Raw genomic sequence first — 23418 nt, forward strand, 5'->3', positions numbered from 1 at the left:
TTTTCTTCTCCTTCTAATCTTTGTAATTCCAGAACTAACACTAAATTAGAATTTGAAGAAGATTTTCATGTACAAAATTAGATCAGGCTAATAAGAGTAGGATTCTAAAATGATCCAAGGTTGTTTCTTTCCACTTTTCCTTGGTGATTTTAGGAGCTTCCTTCCCCCAAAGAATCAGGCTCTGTGGCACGATTAATTCTTGCTGTCAAGAAACAAGCGTGCTATGACACTCGCTAATCAGCAGGGAAAAAAGGTGGGAAATAGTCACTCATCTGCTCTGAAGGAAGGATTTTAGTATCTAAGGATCTAAATATTAATAAATCAGAACTGGAATAGGCAATTAGAGCAGGCACTCTGTGGACAAAGCAGCAGATGTGGCTATTCTTTTTAGCTAAAAAGGATGATCTGAAGAGACGGCAGTGTGCTCCCCTCCACTCCCCACCTGCCCCATCACAATATGACGTTGTGAACAAACACATGTGCATGCACATGCACACACACACACACACACTCATCACTAAGGAAGCAAACTGATTGCTTAGCAGAGAAAGAGAATATAACCCGCAAGCAAAGGGAGAAGTGGAGGGAAGGACATATGGTGATGTTTTAGTGTGCTTGATATTGTCTTGACATGAAAGACAACTCTGCAGGAGTATTTGCGATGCCCATCAACATGCAAAGGCAGCTTTCAGCTAAGCAGTTCCGATAGCATTCAGTGGCTAACAGGCATGGAGAAGTGTAGGCCACCTGGAATCACAGGATAATTAAATGCAGTGCTGGTTTTCTTTCCTTCACTCTGGGAAAAGAAAAAAAAATAATCAAACAAAAAAACAATGAGCTCTGACTTCAGAAAAGCAAACAAATCTGCAGTGTTTGTCATGTAATACTTTACTACCAGTTAAGTTTTTGTGAAAAAACATGGGAGTTTTTACAGTAGTTTCACATCTTTATGTAAGATGTCATAGGATAATAAAATACCCAGTGGTGAAAGTTAAGTACATGGAGAGGGGGATGAGAGGAAATCTAATTCCCACCTGAACTGTTGAAACCACTTGCTCCAGTGGCTCTTCTCCAGTTTTTTGCATCAAAGCTGCGTCAGGGCTGTAAAACTTTCATGTGCTAAAAATTCATCTGGTATTTTTGGGGCCAAAGGTGATGCTCATGCCATTCAGCACACTGGGACAACAAACAGCAAACCAGGTTTCTTCTCTTTCATGAGCACTGTGAAGGCACCTGGGCACTTCTGGGCTCTGCAACAGTGGATAAGATTTTTTAATGAGCTGAACTCATGTAGAAGCTGAGATAGGTTTTGTTTTTTTAACTGCAGAGCTGTTAGAGTGGGAAACAAACTTCATTACATGAAGGTAAGAGCACTTGGCTTTTCAGTCATTACCCTTAGTAATAGATGTATCTGATGCTTTATTGTTGTAGAAAAGTTTTAATTCTAGAAGAAAGGATTTTTATGCAGGTAGAGTTTTGTATATATAGCTACTGTTCATTCAAGCTGATTTCATTAACTTTATTTATGCAGAGATTTCAAACTTATAAAAGCCACGGATTATGGGAAGACTCCCTTTTAGTTTTTTAAAACTAGATAATAACACTTAATAAAACTATAATAATAATAATCCTCAGCACTTACATAATATTACCCCTATTCATCCCCAAAACATCTTATAAATGCTTCCTGGGAGTTGGGAGTGAGTCTTATGATCACCATTTTACCGATTAAGAAGTAGAGGCAAGACATTAAGATTTCAATGCTTTACCTCCAGTATAAAACCATGAAAATCTTTTTTTTTTTTTTTTTTTTTTCTTTTTCTTTCTTGTTGTTTCTATTGATCCAGCTCCACCATGAGAATCTCTGTTGCTGGAGTTTTCAAACTAGCATGCCCAAATTCCTATATCCTACCCATGTTTTTGCTGCAGTTTTGCTTTTCAAACCCTATGTAAAATATCCCTCTGACATTTTTGGAATAAATAACTACATAAATAAGTAAAAGAACTTCCTACAACCAGCTCTCACAACAAATCAATTATCTTATTATTATTATTATTAATTTTATTTTTGATAACGTGAAATATATCCACTGGTTTCCAGCAGCAAAAGAACCTTCACTTCTGCATCTTCTTTGGCCTAGAAAACATCTCTGAGTATTACTGATGTTAGTTTGCTAATTATTGAGCCTGAGGGCCCACTCACAGTTTATATGCCATCCTCTGCACAAATGCTTACCAAAGAGACAGATCTTGTTAGGAGGAAATGCAGTGTACAATTTAGCTAGTGCTTACCAGTCATACCTCTCTTACTAGAGTTTAGGAGAAGTTTAATTTAGCTTGCTTGAGGTTCATGATGTTTCTCACTGGAACTCACAGCAGGCACACATGAGAAAACATGCCCTTTACATACTTGCATTTTAAAGAGGTCTAAGTTCAAAACTTAGGTGAAAAAAAGCTTTTCATCTTGCTTAGTCTGTGTCTCTATATTTTTCTCTCCCTTTAATATTTCATCCTGAAAATGTAGTATTGGATTTTGAAAGTATTCAAGGGATTGCATTAGTGTGACATCTATTTGACAACGTAAAACTATTTTCTGCTGTGAATTTTGCCTTGAATCAAAATCCACAGTACTTGTTGGAAAGATTTCTAGTGATTTGGGGGATTTTGCTTCAAACACTCTCTCAAACTCCAAAGTATTTTGCTGTGTGGATAAGGTCTGTCTTCATATTTACCAAGGTGTTCTAAAGCCCACTAATTCTGTATTGTTCAGGTTAATTTGATCTTATGGAATGAAAAAAAATATATATTTCCATTTGAAATAAGGTAATTAAAGGTAGATTGACTATGTACCTACCAAAACACGTAACACATAACATCGTGTTAAAAAAGTGGGTGTCGTTTGCAGTATAAGCAACACAGGCATTTCAGCATCACAGCAGCCCAGGGCATACATTTTTTTTTTCTTTCCCTAGTGTTCTTCATGTATTGCTGTGGTACAGTACGTCATGAAATGACATGAGCATGAGGTAATACTCCATAAATTACTGGCATGCTATAGCAAATTAGACTGTGAAACCCTATGACATACTGTATTTTAACAGATAATGTGTTTTATAATCATTTGTTTATTTTGTTGTTCGTGTGAGTATTTGCCACTGGCTCAGCAAGCGACTCTTTGGCCAGTTGCATTCTGTGGCAGTATCAAAGACAGCGTTCTTGGCAAGCAGGCGTATTCCACCGCTCACAAACTGCAAACTGCCTGGCTTGCTGTGAACCTCGTGCAGTCCAGCCTCAAGTCCCTGCTGCAGATGGAGCACATGGCTCCTCCAGCTGTGGAAACCCTTACAGATGCGCGGTGAGTCGCAACTATTGTTCAAGCTGCAGTGAAAGGGGTGGGGATTGAGCCATTGATTAGGAAACCTGGTTTTACATCTCTGTGACAGTGCTTCATGTTAAGTGCTACGCTGGCCATGAGGAGGGTGAAGTACTGTGTTAGGCTCTGTGTGGAGTGTTTTACTGACCCTTCTACTTTTCTAATTAAAGAAAATCACCACGATTTTTATTTCCTTTGCAGCTCTCTGGAAGTCATTTGGCCACTTTAACGAAGTAAATTAAGAGGATTATTTCATTTTCTATTGCTTTCTTTGCCTGCAGCACAGAACAACGCCTTTCACAATCAGGATGTCAGGGAGTGACAGTGAGTATGTTGTGTCTAACATCATTAATGCTTCTAGATTTGACATAAGCAAATAGTTCAAGGAGAAAGACTTTTTTTTGTATTTTATATCAGCCCTTTTCAAGACAGAAATCTATGGATCATTCACTTTATATTTTCTGAAACATCCAACAATTAATAAGGGTCCAAAGAGGTAAAAAGAGCAGAAAAACAAACAAACAAACAAAAAACACAGCAGCCATTAACTAATTTAAGTCGTGACTTAAATATGTTTTTCCCTCTCCCTCTCTTCCTCTATTTACTCTGTGAGCCATGCACAGATTTGTAACCACAAAAATAGATCAGTTTAGGAGAAAAATATTTTTATTTGGTTTTAAATTAGCTGAAAGTTCAAATTGGTGTTTTTATACTTGTGTGGGAATCTCCTTCATCACATTTGAGCCCTTCTCCTTCCCTAACTTCATATTCTAGAAATCTGTTGGCAGTAAAAATATATTGAAAAGGCTGCACAAAAGGTTCAAAAAGAGAAGAAAGTTAGTGTGGAAAACAAGTCCAACAGCAAATCATTGAACTTCAATGAAAATGTGATATGCTAGTATAGTGCCATTCACATACTCTTTAATTAGACAAGAGCTGTCATATCTGCAAGTCCTATGAAATTAATTGTCAATTTGCTTGGGATTAGTCTAATTCTATGTAAATTCCATGCAATCTGTAGTTTGCAGAAGGTGGGTATTATATCTGATAGAGGCCACAATTAACCATATAATCCCCCTAGGTACGATTCTTCTGACATACTGTGCTACAACAGCTGGGAGTAACTTACTATGTGACTCATCCTAATGAGATCCATGTAAAAAACTATTCATGAGAACTCAGTAACAATAGGCCTTCAGATTAAACAGAAGATGTTCTTTGGTTCAATTACACAAATAACTAAACAATAAGAAAGTGATAAAACCACATGCATCACTTTTAGACTAGCACAACCATGCACATAAAGCTAACAACACCATGAACAGTATGACCTCATGGTGTTACAAAGGTTACATTTTTGTTAACCAGAAGCAAAATTATCATGCTATCACCCACAAATTTTGAGACACATGTCTTTACATTGTTACATTTCCAGGAGCTCAGCTTCCCCAGTAAGGCCAGCATTCTCAGAAAAGTTAGACATCAAAATGAAAGCTAATTTTTCCAAAAGCATTCAGTGCTTAACACTGCCCGGTATATATGGCCCTGTTTTAACTTGAGGAGAAAAGCATTTGTGAATGCTGAGCCATTTTGTAAATCCTGACCATGAAGTAATGTTTTCAAAAGTGCTTAAAACATTGTTTCAGAAGTGAAAACAAGAGCTCAGATACACAAACAGGTTACTGTGAATAAACAAATCAAGTCTTACTGGCACAATAAATTATCTGCATGTGCACAGCTAGCTCTTTCCTTCTAGCATGAGCCAGCTTGAGATGCTATTACTCAATATTGACTGAGAAAGCATTCAGGATATCACAAGCACCTCAGTAATCTATTCATTGACTGACCCCTTAGGCATAAAAAACCGCATATAAAAATCACATGGCATCTTCAAACAGACATAAGCATCCAGCCTCTAAGGAAAGTAGGACTGCAGATGCTTTTTGAAAACAGAAACAGGCCCCTTATCTGCAGGCCCTTTGGAAGTTTAAAGCAAATTTGAAAACAGTTCTAAAGCAAATTTGACCTCCAAGTGACATAGTACAAATCTTTTAAAATCTTCCACAAGCATGTGTTTGGTAGTCAATTATGAATAATTAGAAACTTTTAATTAATTAGCCAATATTGCTTCTTTTCCATGCAGGTATTACCTACAAAAAGTCATGTTCTCAAAAATGGGCAAAGTTATTTGTTGATGTGTTCCATGAACTATTTTTTATTCTACAGTCCATTCCACAACTGTTCACTGCAAATATTCAGAAACAAAGAAGAGCCATTTATCTAAATAAATTACAAGATATTTTTTCTTTTCCCTGAGTGGGTGACTTGGGTAACTAACCAGCAACAGTAAGATCCTCAAATTGCAATGTGATTATGAAATTTGTCATTCAGAATTACAAACATAATTAGAAACTCACTGCAAGCTATGTGTGTGCACATATTCCCATGATGAGCCTGTGTACGCACACACATGTGCCTTCAGGACCAGCTTTTTGGCTGCTGTAAATCAGAAGACCTCTGCTGAGAGCTGAGCATCTGGTCTGTGTGTTTAAATCCACTTTTCTGACTTGTGCAAATCAAGTCAGATTGTGTTTGCGTCTTCCTCAAAGTGCCCTGAGGAGTATTGCAGGGTTTTGTGGCTGGTGGGCAGCATGCAGCACAGCAAGTAGCTCCACGTGTATATACGTGGCAGTCTTCCCAGTAAAGTATTTAACTGAGAAATAAAGTTACACCCAGATATGCCAGCTCTTAGCCCAGCTAGAGACAGCTTCCAGGCCTGAGAAGAGCACAGCTGCAGGGCACCCACAATCATTTTTCCATGGTAAGGAGACTGTCTGGGGCACCCACACCATGACGCAGCTCTCTGCCTCGTGATCAACTTCCTAATTACCTAGAGGAGATTGGTGCAGCTGCACTCTCCACACCTCATTCTGAATTTGCTTATGGAGAAGCAGAAATGGCTAAGAATATATCAGACTTGCATAAGTTTAAAAGGAGTGTAAATGAAGATCACAATCTTCTCTTTGGAAAGTTAATAGAGATCCAGATTGGCATGCGCTTTGCCAGGGTATTAGTCAGTGTGAAAATGATGATAATGCAGCTTTAGTCAGCAGCACTTTTTTGGTCTGCTTTTTTTTTTTTTTTTTTTTTTTTTTTCCCTCTTATAGAGGTAGCACACTATTGTAGGTCACAAAAGACAGTGTAAACTGAGTCACTGGTTCTCTTTCCATATTTTTCAGTCAACCGCACTACTGTCACTTCACCTCTTAACATATATTTATCTGCCTTGAAAAGTCTCTGATGATTTAGTCTTCTCAAATTCTCTGAGACCAATAGGAACCTGAAAGAAAGAATCCAATGTTACTGCTGTTGGTTCCGTATGTGAAAGTTTATATAGGAGAAGTTTGCCAGACTGGTATGCTGATAAAATGTGGTACAGAGCATGTCAATTCAGCTGGTTGAAAGGATGACAAAATGAAGCATGTATATGTTCACCCGCAAAACAGGTAAAAAACTGTAAATTACAGGTCTGCATTTGGCATCTGACAGTACACATGTCTTGGGAACAACTCTTGGTAGGAGAAACTTTGAAACAGTGATGCATGATGGTGAATATTTTGACAAAAGCTCCCATGCATTTCCGCGCTTAGCTGGCTTCATGTCCTATGTGTTGAGCTGTATCACTGGGAAACTTACTCAGTGGAAACAAAAATACTTTCAGCCAAAAAGCAGATATGACAGCTTGTCAAATAAGTAAAATTTCTGAAGACAGAGACTTCTTGCTTTTGAGAGTAAAACAAGCATATCAAGCAATATAGGCAGATCTAATCTGAGAGCTAGTTCATTTCCAAAATTCAACCAAGGGACAAATTTGCACCTGGAATTTAAACACAAGAATAAATCAGAAGAATGGTTCTTCTGCGTGTTTAATTGCAGGGACAATTAAAATAATTAAAGGTGCACAGGGAGCTGCTCATAACTCAGTTTTCATCCCTCAAAGCCTTTTGAAAAATCTAGCCCTAACAAGACTTTCTGAAAATGATGAGGTATTGTTCCTTAAGATAAAATAAACTATACCACCCAGTATTTAACCTGTAAGATAAAGGCAGGTTTGAGTGCAAATCTTTTAAGACAGAGATACTGTAACTGTGAAATATGTGGTAATGTGTGTGACATTTGGTGAAAGTCAATTTCTTTCATCAGCAAAAACCTAAGCCCCTGGGAAAAGTCCTCTCTGGCAAGAATCATTTAGCTGTAACCACAGGAGACAAAGCCTGAGAGAGGGGAAAGTACCTCAGGGAAAGTCCAACCTTCTTTGATGGCAAAATTCCCACAAGGGTCTACAAGCCCTGAGCAATTTCTTCCCAGCACAACATTGTGGAGCTGTGGAGTTAGTTACAGGACTGAACGTCTCCAAGACAAGTTGCAAATAATTAAGTATGGAAACCTTGATATGGAGGCCTGATCCATTGTCTCCAGGGATGATGACTTTCAGCAGTAATGCAGAGGACAAAGTCTTTTCTGGAGGTCTCTCGCTAACCTCATTGGCTCTGTTGTCCTTATTTACCTCTCTGGTGCATTAGTTTATGGTTCATTCAGTGAAGTTACACTAAAATAAAACTTGAATTAGGTGTGAATCAGCTCCTATGATTCTGTAATGCTTCCAGCAGAATTAATGTCTGATAAATCTTGCTATGGCAGACTTACTATTGATTTTGCCCAAACATTTATTTTTAATTGATTTGAACTGTATATATGTTCAAAGCAATTAAGCAAATAAGAATTGAGTAACTAGCAGTACCACATATTCTTCGGACCTCCAGTAATCAGGATGACAGCTTATGCGGTGAATTTCTTTTTTTTCAGTGGTGTATGTAAATTAATAGCCTCTGCAGATCTGCTTTTACCCTGATGGATATAATAAACTGTAATGATCTAATAATTCTCTTGCTGCAGGGCAGCCAGGTATAGCTTCTGTGAATTTATTTAACTGAAATTATATAGACAGGACCTGAGTGTTAGTGATGCTGAGCACCCACAACTCCTGCTGAAATCTGTGAAAGCTCAGGGTGCTCATCACTTTGGAAAGGAGTCTAGTAATGTATTCATGACAGGCTTTGTATATATAAGCCATCCCGTGAGCTACAACACTAATTAGGGACTGATTTCAGGAGGACTGTGTTCATACTTGCCTGCCCTGCAATAACTCCCAGTCCTTCCACCATGGCCCTCCCTCACCCTTGTAACCTCAGGTCCCCTTGCAACATTCCTAGAACCCCTTCAGCCTACACTCCCTCCTTCTCCTCAGCCCTATTCCCTCCTTAATACCCTCTGCTTCTTCCACACCTCCCCTCAGGCACCGTACACCTACCTCCTGTCTCCTTTCCATTTCTCTTCTACACCAAGTGAAAATAAGCCTGATTCATTATTCCCTGATGGGCTTGAAGTTGTTTGGCCATGTTGGCTGGCCAGCTGGCAGGAAAAACAGAGCAGGTAATTGTTTAATTCACACTGAAACCCTCTCCTCATTGGGAGAACTAATTTAGTTCTCTTTTCTCTGTCTAGCTGCCAGTTTTCATGAAACCTGGAGGAACATAATATATCTAAGGCTGATACCTCTATGTTAAATTCATTTGAAATAAGCCAACAGTATCAAATGTTATTTGAGGGCAGGACAGAAAAACAAATGGGCAAGCAGTACTGTTATGCAAGTCTTATTTCCTTAGGAAGCCAGGATAATAAAACACACAGGCAGATGTTCATTGTATTTTTCTTCTCATGACCTTTCATGTCTGCTTAGATCCCAGTTCTACAACCTCATGGATATTAGAAGACCAGTGTGCCCATTCAGTATCCCAGCTGAACAAAGCTTTACTCGTAGACAGTAGGCTTAATTTTCAGACTCTTCAGACGATTTCTTTTTCGTGCCACTCACAGTGCCTGACCCACCTTGTCACAGTTAACAACTGAGAGACCAGATCCTTGTGTATTAAAAACTTCCATTGTCTTTTTCCATGACACTGTGCATATTACTCAGAATCTAACCCGTTAACAATAACATTACAGTTTGTTCGTGTTCTCCTGCTATTATTTTTCTGGTGTACTTACGATTGCAAAGGATGTGTGGGGTTTGCTGTTTTTTATGTGAGATCTCAAGCTAAACACTGTTGTTGCTTTCTTCTATTAGAAATATTTGATCTTCATTTTCTTCTTGGCTCCTCCCAGGAGTTGTTGTAAGTATCCATAGAGATATGGCATATGGATGTAAACTGAGCTGTGGCTTTTCCTCCTCATATGGGAGCTGTGGATGTGAGATCCTGATTCTTAGAATTGCCAGAGCAGTGCAAAAGTCTGTGGGAGAAGGCTGGCCAGTTGTAAACATGGAAGTGCTTGTTTGCCTAGGGCAGCTGTACTACTATGGTTGGCACGGCAGGACTAGATTTTTTACGAGTGGTAAAGTAGAGTTCATTGGTGGTCCTGTAGCTTTTTCCACAAAAGGAAGGACTTTTGTCCTACTGCTGTAGACCAATTCCATATTAAGCAATTTGTGGAAAATTAATGCAATATGGTGTTCTTCACTTCTTGCCTACAGATTGGAAGTTTCTTTCAGCCTGATCCAAAACCACTACAGTGAACTGGGTTTAGATCAGATCTTCCATGGATAACATGTGTTGCCTGTGAGACCATCTCTAATTCACTACAAAACTCACAGCAATTCCATCAGCACAGTATAAACATGTCACAAGTGTGTACCAAGAGGTTTTTAATTACCACAAATAGTTGTGATCACAGTTCCATGTGAAACTTGAAAGTGATCCCAGTTGTGCCACCTCTAAGGAGTCATTTTTCAGCACAAATGTGCTGTACCACTGGCTGTATTACAGCCTCTTTTACCATGCCTAAGAGAACTGGGATACCACAACAGCCCATAGCAAAGCAGCTCATACTAATTCTTGGTGACAAAATGTGTATGGTACAGAAGTGTTGGGGCATAATCAAGAGGGATGTTGTGCTATTGAGGTACTGAAACTTTCCAGCAACCTCTACCAGTCATCCCAGCGTTGAGCCAGTTGGCCTGAAGGCAGACAGGGAAAGAACAGAAGCAATTACAGCTACAAGTTCAAGAAGCAGCCACTGTCATCTTTGCTGCTCCTACCCTTCAGATGTGTCCCAAATTCATGAGGAATGGCTATGGACTTAGCCTACAGTCTAAATTTCTCTTGGTCCATGTACTGAGGCTTGAAACAGTTAATCAAGTCTCCTCATCAGTGTTGGCTAATCAGCTTATGCTGGCACACAGGCAAGAAGAAAATAACACACCTGACTAGCTTGTCCAGATGTAGCGGAGCCTATGTTACTCTAAGGGAGCTCAGCAAAGCACTCGACAGGACTGAGTGAATGAACTTGCCTTCTACCTAAGCTGTGAACTTGTGAGGGGTACAGCCAGGTTAACAAAGTAATCACCACCTCTTGCCTCTGCCATGGGCCCTTTTGTCAAGAGTGGGTTTAGCGGGCTGCTGTTGACTCCATGAAGCTGCAACAGCTTGGTCCTGTCATTGCTAAATTGCACCCCAGTGGCCCTGAGAGGGCAGAATGCTGCCTGGTGGGGAAGGAAGCAAGATCTGAGGTGGTGAGGAATCTTCACACAGGCATTAAGGCCATTTCTGTCTGTCCACAAAGATACCTCCCAGGGCCTGTGCCATCTGTATCACCTGCACAGTCTCCCCAGGGTCAGGACCAGCCTTGTGGTAGACCCTTTCAGTGGAGTGGAACTAGGCTCAGTTGCCTTCAGCTGCCATGCTGGGCCAGCAGGTAAAAAATGCTAGTACTAACACAGGTGTGCTTTTCCCTGGTTGCTGTGTTAATGCAGCTACTCCTAGTCTAAGTGGCACACATCCCCGCTGTTTCTGACCATCCTGTTCAGCCACATTCCACCCAGGAGTGCACAGAAGCCTTTGGCAGTCAGGGGTGGGTGTCTGCTGAGCATGGATGGGGACCTGAACTTCTCTGCTCCTAGCACTTCTGCTTCTGTCATTTTCCTTCACCAGGTGTCAGGTCAAGTGCCCCTTGTTGCTTGACTGTATGGGCTGAGATCTGTCAGCACTGAGAGTGGAAATGACCAAGCAGCACTTAATTTTACATATTCAGCAAAGCAGTCTGAATTTTTCTGTAGAGAGAGTTCTTCCAGAGAGCAATTCAGAGCACTATTAAATCACTCCTTGGCAAGGCCTGCCTCACACTTGACTACTGAGAGAAGTTAAGGCTGTGTCTAATTGTGGGCTCCAGGAGGACTTTAAAGCTGCATGATCCAAATGCTTATCCCAAATTTGTGTTGTCTCAGTCCCCAAAACCTTTGGCTGTGCTTCTACAGAAAAAGAAAACCAGACACAAAGGCTAAACAGAAGTCACAGCAAACTCAGCCAGTCATTTAGCTCGAAGATGAGGGTTACTACCAGCCAGTTTAAAGCCAAACCAAGGGTATTATCTTTATTTAGCTGCCTAAACTACTGTGAATCTCATCGTCTGGGACCGATCCTGCAAAAGACTTATGGTAGCTTATGTCCATAAAGATCTGGTCCTCATAGTGTATCTTTTTCACGTTTTTATCCACATAATCTGAATAAAAGTGGCTTTATGTAGTTCACTTTGGAAAATCTGATAGTGATGAACCAATCTGCACAACCTTCCTGAGAAAGGTTGTTGGTGCAGAAAGAAATACAGGGATTCTTTCTGTGCTCAGGCATCATGTCTCTTGAACAGCAGTGGGTATTACGAGCATCAGTTAAAGGAACCATGAAATATGCTGTAGTTAATACAGATTTAGGTTATTAACCTGCAGTTGATTCTGTTTCATCCTAGTTATTTGAGAAATTTTACAGATTAAAATGAAATAGTATCATTTTACTCATATGTTTGCACATTGTATTATAACTGAATTATAGAAAAGCTTTTTGTAATTATCTGAATGATGCTGGAGCTTTTTTGCTTTCTCATAGGTGAGTGGGTTAATAGGAAAGAAAGGTGTAGGGATCTATTTCCCAGAACTTCTTGTCCTAACCAGCACCAGGTGATATTTCTGACTGAGCACAAGGAGAAACATTAGGGAAGGAGGATGACTGCTGAGGAGGGGCAGCCCCTTGAGTCAGGGGCACTCTTGGAGGCAAGCAAAGCAAAAAGCAGGCAGTTGTGTGCTCTGAATATTTTAATATATTTTTTATTATTATTTTAAAAGCACAGGTGGTTGCTTTTGCCCTCCTACTCCCCAAACATATCTGAAATTAACTGGACTGCCCTGCACTGAGGAGATAATTAAGGGACGTTATAAATACCAGGAAGCCTTCTTCTCTGCATGTGAGTGTAAAGGTCTGATGGTGCTTTTTTTGTGGTAGGACAGAGACTCTCCCTATGTGGATGTAGGCATTGCTGCATGATGGACCACATTCCAAATTCTTTTTATCCCAGGTTTTCCCTGTTGCAACTGCTTTGATATGGAAGATTGTCTCATGACTGCAGACTAAATGCTACAGGGTTAGGCCCCTGGGCTCAGAAGATTTGATTAAAATAATTCTACCTTGACTGAACCAGTGCACCTACTAGTTCCCCAGCCTGGAGATCATATACATGTACTTTAATGTGCACCATAATAATATGAAAGCATCCCTCCCATTAGCCCAGGCACAGCCAAAGTATACCAAATCTATAAAGAAAGACTGCAGAGAATGCTAGGCTTTGCAAAAACAAATCCTATGGGGAGATTTAATCACCAAATGCACTGAAGCTGCAGCTGAACAAAAATAATAATCCAGTGGATACAGACCAGGAGAAGAAAAAAACTAGCAGTCCATTTAACTAATAGTAACACAAACAATAAATACTGTGTGGGACTGAAGAGCTTTCACTGTGTGATACAAAAATGTATCTTATTCTTTCTGCTTGTACTCAGTGCTTGGTGAGGCCACTTGTTTGTCCCTTCCTTTCTCCTTCTAGGATTCTTACAGAGTGGGCCATTTTTATCTCACATCTACTAATTCACTTTGTTTCTGGGAGAAGAGACAACTCTGTCAGTTGTAATGTCTCTTCAATAGTCAACAATAGGCAGAGGGCCTGAAAAATATACATTATGCAATGAGTATACATTATGCAATGAGCATTTATAATATTTAGAAAGTTACTTCCCTTTCCAGTTCTATAAACAAATATGAAAGGCTGCTAAGCCAGAAAGAAATCAGATCCTACCACTGAAAACAGCAATGAAAAAATGTCTGTAGTAAACTTTAACTCTCAGCTGCTATAACCATCAGTGGGTGAAGACTGAGTCTTTTGTATTGCAAAGAACCTGGTTAATTATTTTTTTCTTAACCTTTCAGCACAAGATTATAAAGAATGCTGTTCCTTGTAGCAGGCCTGCAATTTGGTCCTTCAGTGTGACTTTTAAATACAGCTGTGTGAAATGCTACGCTTTTAGCTTGCAAGAGCTCATAGGAATTTATGTCTGTGGGAGATTCGGAGAAATCCCCAAATCTCATGGGTAGGCACTGGTAAAACAACCACTCTCTGGCTAGCTCTGGCATCAGATTTTTGTGGCATTGCAAGCCTTGTATGGTATCAATGTGAAACCAAAACAAGGATTAGATTCACCCAAAACCTTATTTGCTGCACAGAGAATCCAGAGCAGATTGAAGGCTTCTTGAAGCCCTGGGGAGTCCTTGGCTGGTGGACAGCAGAGCCCAACCTCCTCCTCCTCTCTCCCAGCCAAAGTGTCAGGATTGGATACAGATGCACCAGGGTGTGTTCCAAGCGCCTGCACTAGCTTAAGAGTCAGAGAGAGAAAATTAAAAGTCAGCACAACACAGACATAAGTAAGGTCACTCTTTACTCCTGGGGTTGGTAGGATAGCCACCAGGCAGAGGTAATAGAGGGGTGAAGCTGAACTGTGCTTGCTGAACAAAGAACTGCTCCCTACAGGGACGGCAGTCCTAAAGGAAGCTCAGTCACATGCTTTTCAGCAAATTCCAGTTCAGTAATACCAGGAAATTTACATATGATCAAAGTACTCTTCAAACACTGGGCCAAATTCTGATCTCAGCACAGCTCTGGAGTAACTTTTTAAGCCAGTAGAGTTACTGCAGTTTAACGTCAGTATCAATTTTCCCTGATATAATTTGGCTAAACTTGCTGATATGATGGCAAAATATGTAAATGAGGTATGATTTTAGTCTCTTAACTCTCCTTTTCAGGGGTTTGCAATTTCCCTTTTGGCTCCTGCTCCCCATTTAATTATGCCAGGCTCTAAAATGCGTTCTCAATGGCAAGCCAAGATTTTGAGTAATTGCAACGAATGGAGGATTTCTTGTTCCGACACACACATTAGCTAATTTTCCTTGGGTTCTGATACTAACTATCAAATTTCACCACCCCCGTGTCTCTGGGCTTTTTTTTTTTTTCTTTTTTTTTTTTTTTTTTTTTTTTTCCCCTTGTTTTCCAATTGCAAAGCAGACATCTGGCAGCTCTCTGGTGGCAATAGCTGATACACTCACTCTGCTCATTGCACTTTACCCATTTCTCTGTGGGAGGTAGGAAAAGAAGTAAAAGGAGCCATGGTTTCAGATTCAAGTCCTTATTCTTGTCCTGTGTAATTCCATAGGGGGATGCTTTCCTCTTCCTCCCACCCTCAGGCTTGTGCTTTCTATTATCACTAAAAGACCAACTAGCAAGAAAGGCTTCCACTGCCTTTAAAATCAGGAAAATTCTTTCTGGCTTCTCCTTTCACAAGCAGCATTTATGTCTTCTTCTCCCAAGTCTCAGATGAGTTCCCCCTTCTCTCACTACCCCCCAGGGAAGAGGCATCCAAGCTGGGGTGGGGGGAACTTCATTCAGCATTGCCACCTGGCCTTCCTGATGCTTTCTGCTGAAGAGATCACAGCATTCTGGGACACAATGTGGAGAGCACCTGCCAGACTATTTTTCTGTGGGAAGAGTTCCCAAAGGGAATATTGAGATGCGGGAAAGGGAGGGGAGAAGGGAGGCAGCGTGCGACTTTATCTGTCATAATTTGCTCTGCTTGTCCCTTGAGTTCTGGAAGGAGAATATAACAGAGCCCTCCATGACCTCCAGCTTTCACCTGAATATTTAATCATGATTTAGATTACTGTGATGTTGATTAAGACTAAGTAAATATATACTACACATAAATGATTTCACTCTAAATCAACAACTGCATTTTCCCCAGTAATGATCATCATTAGCATGGAATGTTTCTCATGCTTATAATTTTTTAATAGATTGAAATTATTTTTATTGAAAAATAATCCCCACATGACCCCATATAATTTTGAATATTAATTTGTTCCTGTTCCCATATCCAAGATAATTGTGCCTGAAGTCATTTAGGCTCATATGAGAATGATCAGATTTTTTTCTTGTGCAAAACATAGAGTCTTCTATTCTTTTAATACCAATGTGTTTCAGCTTTCACGCTGATGCTGACACAAATTAATTGTCAAGATATTTCACATGGTCTGTGGAAGGGCCTAACGTCGTATGACACTTCCTTTGTTCTCTATCACAGAATACACGCCTGATAGTCTTGAAATGATTTTGATAGTTGGTTCCAACTGGGCAGGCTTGTACACATAGTCAATAGATATCTATCACTTTTTTATCCTACCATATTAGCCCTACCTCTTTACTTTAGCTCACTTACACTGCAAGAAACTGATGTTTAAGAAAAATTAAAGTACAGATTTATGCTATTAAGCAGGCTTATGTCTCTGCAAGAATAACTCTGCTGTACCAGCCTCAAATAACATCTTAAGGTCATTTTCTGAATAAAACTGATCATTCAGACTCAAAACTACATTTCTCAAAATCTAAACATGCTATCATAATGTTTGGAGTTATCACATGAATATGTATTACAAAGCTTTAGTACCTGAGAATGTCAGAACATGGAGGAAAAATTAAAGCATTCTAAAAATAAGCTCAACTGATTGAAAACTCAGGCTAGAAACTTCTGCACCAAATGCTGAGAATGCACAATAGCAGTGAGCCCAGCATGTTAAAGATGTGCCATTACTTTTTACTCCCGTATCAGTTTGAGACTGTCAGCAGCTCTTAATGCACCTTATTAAAGGATCCTGCTAGAAAGGATCCTCGGCTTCACTGCAAGTGATAGTAATAATCTGCAATGTTTCTTTCAAGCTCAATCACAGGACAGAAGAGTAAAAGCTAGAGAAGTCTTTAAGCAGAAAATTGAATGTGAAGCAGAGGGAGACAAAATAAAAAAAATAAAAATAAAAATAAAAAAAATGTGCAAGTGTCTTTTTTGCTAAGAACCTTTCTGGTTCAGTTTAAGAACTGCTAAGGTAGTACTTGGTACAGCCAGAGGGACATTCATATTCTGCAGCAGAAGAAATGACCTCCTGACACCAGTATCAGAGCAGGCTGCTACCAGCACAGTGATTTATTTGTCCAGATCATTAATCTGTTAGGACCATTCCAAATTTTAGAGAAAATGAGTGTTTCAACTGCTGCTAATTTTTACTGCTCCCTGCTTTGAATCACTGTATGGGGCCCTGTCCTCAGTGTGTTGCATGTCAGCAGATTATCCCTTTTGTCCGTAGAGAGTGGACAAGGTTACATTCAGTGTGTCTGATGTGCCACTCCCAGGACACAGGTAGAGTTTAGCCAAAGCTACCATCACAGACTGATAGTCATGATCTGACCACATAGTCACTATCTGTAAGATCTGTATTGCTTTACTTTATGGCTTTGTGTATTACTCTGCCTAGACTCTAACATGGACAAAGTGCTGCTATCAGTCTTAACTCAGTGTTAAGGTGTCTCAGCATGTCACACTAATCTTGAAGGGATGACTTTGGCTCATTTTCAGAGTTTGAAATTATTTTAATATTTCTTTGATGAAATATGAAGTTGGGGAACCAACTGACACACATGTGCTTGTAACTCCATTTCAGCCTAGGCACCACATGAGATCTCTGGGAACAGGTCTACACCCTCACCAAAAGTATAGGTTAGAATTGTAGCTTCCTCATGATGTAAGCACTGTGCATCCCACACATGGAGTTTAAAGTTGATTACAATCAGGAGAAAAAGCTCAGTAAATTCATTTTAAAGACAACTTCCATTTTAAATATTTATCCCCACTATCTCTTTTTGATCAGCTTTGTCTCATGCCCAGACTGTCCCCTTCAGCTTTTTAAAGAGTCATCAAGTTTATGTTATGGATTCAGTCTGTCTGGCTTCTTTCTTGCTTGTATGGAAGTAAGTCAGCTTGGTACTAGTCAAGTAAAAGAAATAGAGAGTTGGCAAAAGAGGTTTAAGCATTTATATTTTACCTCACATTTGGGACAGACTAAGTGCATGTGTATGATCAGGTAATGTGTCTGCTGATGTGCAGCAACTTGTTGAGCTGCAGTAACTTTAGCGTCTGTCTGAGCCCTGAGGGTTTGTCTACACACAAAAGTTGTAATGTTTAACCATACCATATTGGTATGGCAACATATTTGACCATATTAAAGTGCAACATTGCCCTCAAGGATAGATGCAGTCAGCTTGATGTAAAAGTATGTAAAACCATGGAACTTAGTCTTGTAAGAGAAGAGGAGTAAGCTATACCAATGTAAAGTACCTTTATACCTAACTATAAAGTTAGCCGTAGGAGAGAACGCCAGCAGATCACTACTCTGTGTTTATACCAGTGCAAATACTGTGTGGAAATCATGGTTGAAATAATACAGTCCTCTTGTTGTTGTCAAAATTATAACAGAACACATATTTCAAATCCTCCAGTTCTGATGTGTGTGCCATTCAGTGGAAATATATATATATATATATATATATTACAGCTAGATTACATATAGAAGAGGTATGTGGGGTGGGAGGGAAATACCTAAATTGTAAAATGTGACAAGAGTCTTGGATGAGAGAGATTAAAGCTTTCTGTTTAAGCAAGAAACGCATTAAAAATTCAGGGACTGAAGAGCAGGAAGAAATCTGAACCAAGAGTTATGCAGAATTACTAAGCTTTCTGTATCACATGTTCATTTCATAATTTATGACAATTAGGTGACTTCAGGAAGGTGGAAAGTAAGACAGTAACAAGATAGTTAGCAAACAAGTTTTTCTGGAGTTATGCAGGAGCTTGATTTGAAACTTGGGACACATATATAATATATTCACTGATTTACAGAGAAGAAAGAAAGCATGAGCCTTGCAGATGTATTGAACAGACTGAACTAAAACCTAATATGGAATACCCATTATATGCTGCATATATGCACAAAATAAGATCTGTGAGGAAATTCTGATGGAGGGACAGCGTGTCTCCTGGAATGGATAATACATTACAGACCATTTATTTTTACTTGATTTAGAAGGATTGCCAATAGCTGTCATAACATCATCTGCTGTGTAAACTGAGTTGGTAGGGCATCCTCCTTTTGTCCTCTGAGGAAACTCTGAGGTCTGAACTTCAGTCCAGGAGTGGTTCCTGCATCATCACTCTCAGATGTGAAATGACAGCCACTGTCAGAACAGCCATCCTTAATTTCTAGTGCATGACTATATGCTCCTGTATTTCCTTTAACCTCGATGCTATATTTGTATATTAAAGAAGTGTTAAATGTTGGATTCTTACGTGACTATATATTCCACTGTATTAGATGAGTCAAAACCAACTAAAACACTACCTTTAATAGTAAAATATTATTCAACATGACCGAAATAATAGAATAGGGCCCTACACAATTAGCTCTGTGAAGAGGAACCTTCGTCTACCAAAGACTGTTGACCTTTTCATATTTTTTTCAGAGTACCAGCACCAAACTGCTGATCTAATTTTAGTGTCAGATTTCATAAATACAAAGCACCTTCTAATTCTTCTGTACCAATGTATCCAGCACCACTTGAAGAATCATAGAATCATAGAGTGGTTTGGGTTGGAAGGGACCTTAAAAATCATCTAGTTCCACACACCTGCCATGGGCAGGGACACTTTCCACTAGATCAGGTTGCTCAAAACCCAACCAACCTGGTCTTGAACACTTCCAGGAATGGGACCTCCATAACCTTTCTGGACAACCTGGTCCAGTTCCTCACCACCCTCATTGGAAATAATTTCTTCCTTATCTCTAATCTAAAACTACCCTGTTTTAGTTTAAAACTGGTAACCCTTATCCTGTCATTACATTCCCTGATAAAAAGTACCCCCCCAGTCTTTCCTGCAGGCCTCCTTCAAGTATTGGAAGGCCACTGTAAGGTCTCACCAGAGCCTTGTCTTCTCTAGGCTAAATGATTCCAACTTTCTTAGTTTCTTCATTAGAGAGATGCTCCAGCCCTCTGTTCATCTTTGTGACACTCCTCTGAACCCACTCTAACAGGTCTGTGTCATTCTTATGCTGGTGGGGCCCCAAAGCTGAACACTGTACTGCAGGTGGATTCTCACAAGAGCAGAGTAGAGGAGGAGAATCATCTCTCTTGATGTGCTGGTCATGCTGTTTTGGATGTAGCCCAGGATACAGTAGGCTTTTAGTGCTGCAAGAACATATTTCCAATTCATGTCAAGTTTTTTCATCTACCAATACCCCCAATGCCTTATCTGGAGGGCTGTGGTCTGTCCAATCATTGCACAACTTGTCTTCACATTTGGGGTTGCCCCAATCCAGGTGCAGGACCTTGGACATGGCTTTGTTGAACCTTGTGTTGTTTGCATGCGCCAACCTCTAAGACCTGTCAAAGTCCCTCTGGATGGCATCCCTTTGCTACAGTATGTCAACATCATCACTCAGCTTAGTGTTGTCCACAAACTTGTTGAGGGTGCACTCAATCTCACTTTCCATGTAACCAAAAAAATGTTAAATAGTACCACTCCCAGTATAGAATCCAAGGAACACCAGCTGTTATTGATTTTCACTTGGATATCAAGCCATTGGGTACAACTCTTTGAGTGTGAGCATCCAGCCAATTACTTGTCCATTGAGTGGTCCATCTGTCAAATCCACATCTCTGCAATTTGGAAATAAGGATATCATGCAGGATGGTGTCAAATGCTATGCGCAAATCCAGGTAGATTATTTCAGTTGCTCTTCCCTCTTCCAGCAGTGCTGTAAACTGGCCACCACATTTGTCAGGCATGAATTGCCCTTAGTGAAGCCAATTTGGCTGTCACCAGTCACCTCATAATTCTCCATGTTCTTTAGCACAGTTTCCAGGAGGATCTGTTCCATGATTTTGACATGCACAGAGGGGAGAGTGACTGGCCTGTGGTTCCCTGGGTCTTCCTTCCTTCTGTGCTGTCCGTCCAACAGATATCAGGGTGGTTTAAATCCCAATGAAAATGAAGGCTTTTGAAAGTGAGGCTGTTCTTCTCTATAGAGGACCTCATCTGCTCAGTTTTCTTGGTTGGGTGACCTTTAGCAGACCCCCACTAAAATGTCACCTGTCCTTGCCCTCCCTTAAATCTTGACCCATCAGCTCTCTCTTGGCTCCTCATCCATCCACAAGCAGATCTCCATACACTCCAGCTGCTCATTGACATAGTAACACCCACTACTCATCTCCCCTGCCTGTCCTCCCTGAAGAGCCTGTAACCTTCCGGTCCAACACTCCAGACGTGAGAGCCAACCCAATACATCTCTGCGATGCCACTAAGATCATAGCCCTGAAGGTGTGTACACATCTCTAACTCCCCTTTATTGTTCCTCATGCTATGTGCATTTGCATAGAGACATTTAAATCGGGATGATGACACTTATATTGACTGGTGTGGCTGGGACCCCTTTATGCTGTTCTTCAGGTGCTCTTCCACTCAGCTCTTTCCTGGCTCTGGGCATCTGTTGCTGTTGCTGACACTGAACTGGTAAGGGTCATGTGGATTGAGGTTCCCATCCCCCAGAATCATTAGTTTAAAGCTCTTTTTTGATGTCTGTTGACTTCATTTCTAGCTAACACACACACACACACACACACACACAAAAAAAAAAAAAAAAAAAAAGAGACAACTCCAGAGATATTAATAGCCTGTAGACTTTAAAAATGCAGTTTAACCACACATGCTTGGTGTAAATAATCCCTTTAGATGATTAGAGGCACACGATGCATTATGGCACAAAAGATGACCACTAGCTAGTAGTTTAGTTGAGTTTAGTTTCTTTTTCTTATTTTTTAGCTTGTATTACAGCTGCACTGTCATGAAGTTTTAATTTAAAAAAAAATAATAATAATAATAAAGTAATTCTTTACTTTTTTGATACACATCCAACAACTGTGAAACACTCTCCACATAGCAGAGCAGGACACTTCAATTGTACAATTGTGTTTCCTTTGAGAGCTTTCAGAAACCATGAATTTATACAACACATAGAAGGAACCATCACCAAAGAAGGCCATGTATAACTAGATGTAATAAATTATATGAAACATGCAGGCCTCTGGAGTGGAATCCCAAATTCTGAACTGTGTGCATTAGCTCTGTGCATGCTGCCTAGGCAGAAGGGGTCACCCCAGGAGGACAATCTGAGCATCCTGTGAATTGAGGAAGCAATTAGGAAACCAGCAGTCCTGAAGCTTCACCCCTTGTGGATGAAGATGTCAGACTGAGAGCTGCAGGCAGGACCCTCTGCACACTGCAGCTCAGAGGCTGCCTTTAGTGAGTGGCTGAAAGTATACTTATGAGAAGCAAAGCACAGGGAGAGAGATAAGCAAGTTCTGACCCTCCCCATGACTTCTGGTTGCCTACTGGTATAACAATGTGGTAACTTTCTTAAAACAGTGTCACAGTTTCCTCCTAGCATGAAGTCCCTCAGCTGTTTTCAGGGACCTGAAAAACAGCATAGTACCATGCAGAGACAGGGACCCAGTACTTTCTCCAAATGCAGCTTTCCATTGGTGCAGGTTCCTCTCGTGAGTAAAACGCTGCAGCAGAATCAGCATTTTTCTTGCTTTGGATCACAAGGATGAGAAATAGCATGCAAGCTTTCTCAGTCTGTGAAGGGGACTGAACCAAAGTCTCCCACTAATGAATAGAGGCTGTCTGTTTCCCTCCTGATTAAAAAATAAAATAAAATAAAATAAAATAAAATAAAATAAAATAAAATAAAATAAATAAAATAAAAAATAATAAAATAAAATAAAATAAAATAAAATAAAATAAAATAAAATAAAATAAAATAAAATAAAATAAAATAAAATAAAATAAAATAAAATAAATAAATAAAATGGCCACACCAGCATTTGGATTAGAACCTGAGAACCTCAGCCTGCCAATAAGCAATTATGGATATTTGGAGGATTACAACTGGATGGAGTCCTGTGCTGTATTAAGCAGAAACTGGGAACTCAGCTGCAGTGAGAGCAGCACCAGCATCTCTGATGTACCCAGGGCTAAGCAGTGCTGGGAAGAGGGTACATATGGATCTCAATTTTACACCTACATGCCATGGTTACACTTGTGTTCTAGTGTAGCTATCAAAGGCATTTATGGGATATAGTTCATGCTTTCATCTTGACACAAATAACTGCATCTTCAAATTAGAATGAGCTATGATTGAATCACTGATTTTCCAGATGTTTGATGTGTTTCCAGATGTTTGATCTTTTAAAACTAGGACTTAAAAAAAAAAAAAAAAAAAAAAGCTAAGATGGGAATATGGCATGTTTATATTAGATTTGTGTTTTATATGCATACTGAAACCTACCAAGAACTCTAGGACAAAAGTAACCTTTGATGTTTTGGTGATGTTGTAGCCATTGTCTTTTTTAAATAGTGAGATATTCATGGACAGTATTCAAGGAGGAAAGGACCTGTGCCAAAATAACAAAATGTAGGGAATTATTCTAGTTTCATTAAAAAAAGGCTGAAAATGTAACAGAGAAATTTTTTGCACTAACAGAATGGTCTCCTAAGTCTTGGAGAAAAATATTATATACAAATGAAAATAGAAGCCACAAAAATGATTATTAGTAGATTAAAAATAACTTTAAAATAAAATAAAATAAAATAAAATAAAATAAAATAAAATAAAATA

General features: G+C 39.7%; 1 long non-coding RNA gene across 1 annotated transcript; it reads right to left on the bottom strand.

Moving 5' to 3' along the window:
• Window positions 1-572: 572 nt before the first annotated feature.
• Window positions 573-9592, bottom strand: LOC118156250. The gene is made up of 4 exons (XR_004746203.1): window positions 9482-9592; window positions 5528-5618; window positions 4793-4838; window positions 573-796 (listed from the first exon to the last, which is right to left on the bottom strand). It is a non-coding gene; the product is annotated as an uncharacterized LOC118156250 (long non-coding RNA).
• Between the last annotated feature and the right edge of the window lie 13826 nt (window positions 9593-23418).

Source organism: Oxyura jamaicensis, chromosome Z (genome assembly GCF_011077185.1).
Source record: "Oxyura jamaicensis isolate SHBP4307 breed ruddy duck chromosome Z, BPBGC_Ojam_1.0, whole genome shotgun sequence".
Classification (NCBI taxonomy): Eukaryota; Metazoa; Chordata; class Aves; order Anseriformes; family Anatidae; genus Oxyura; species Oxyura jamaicensis.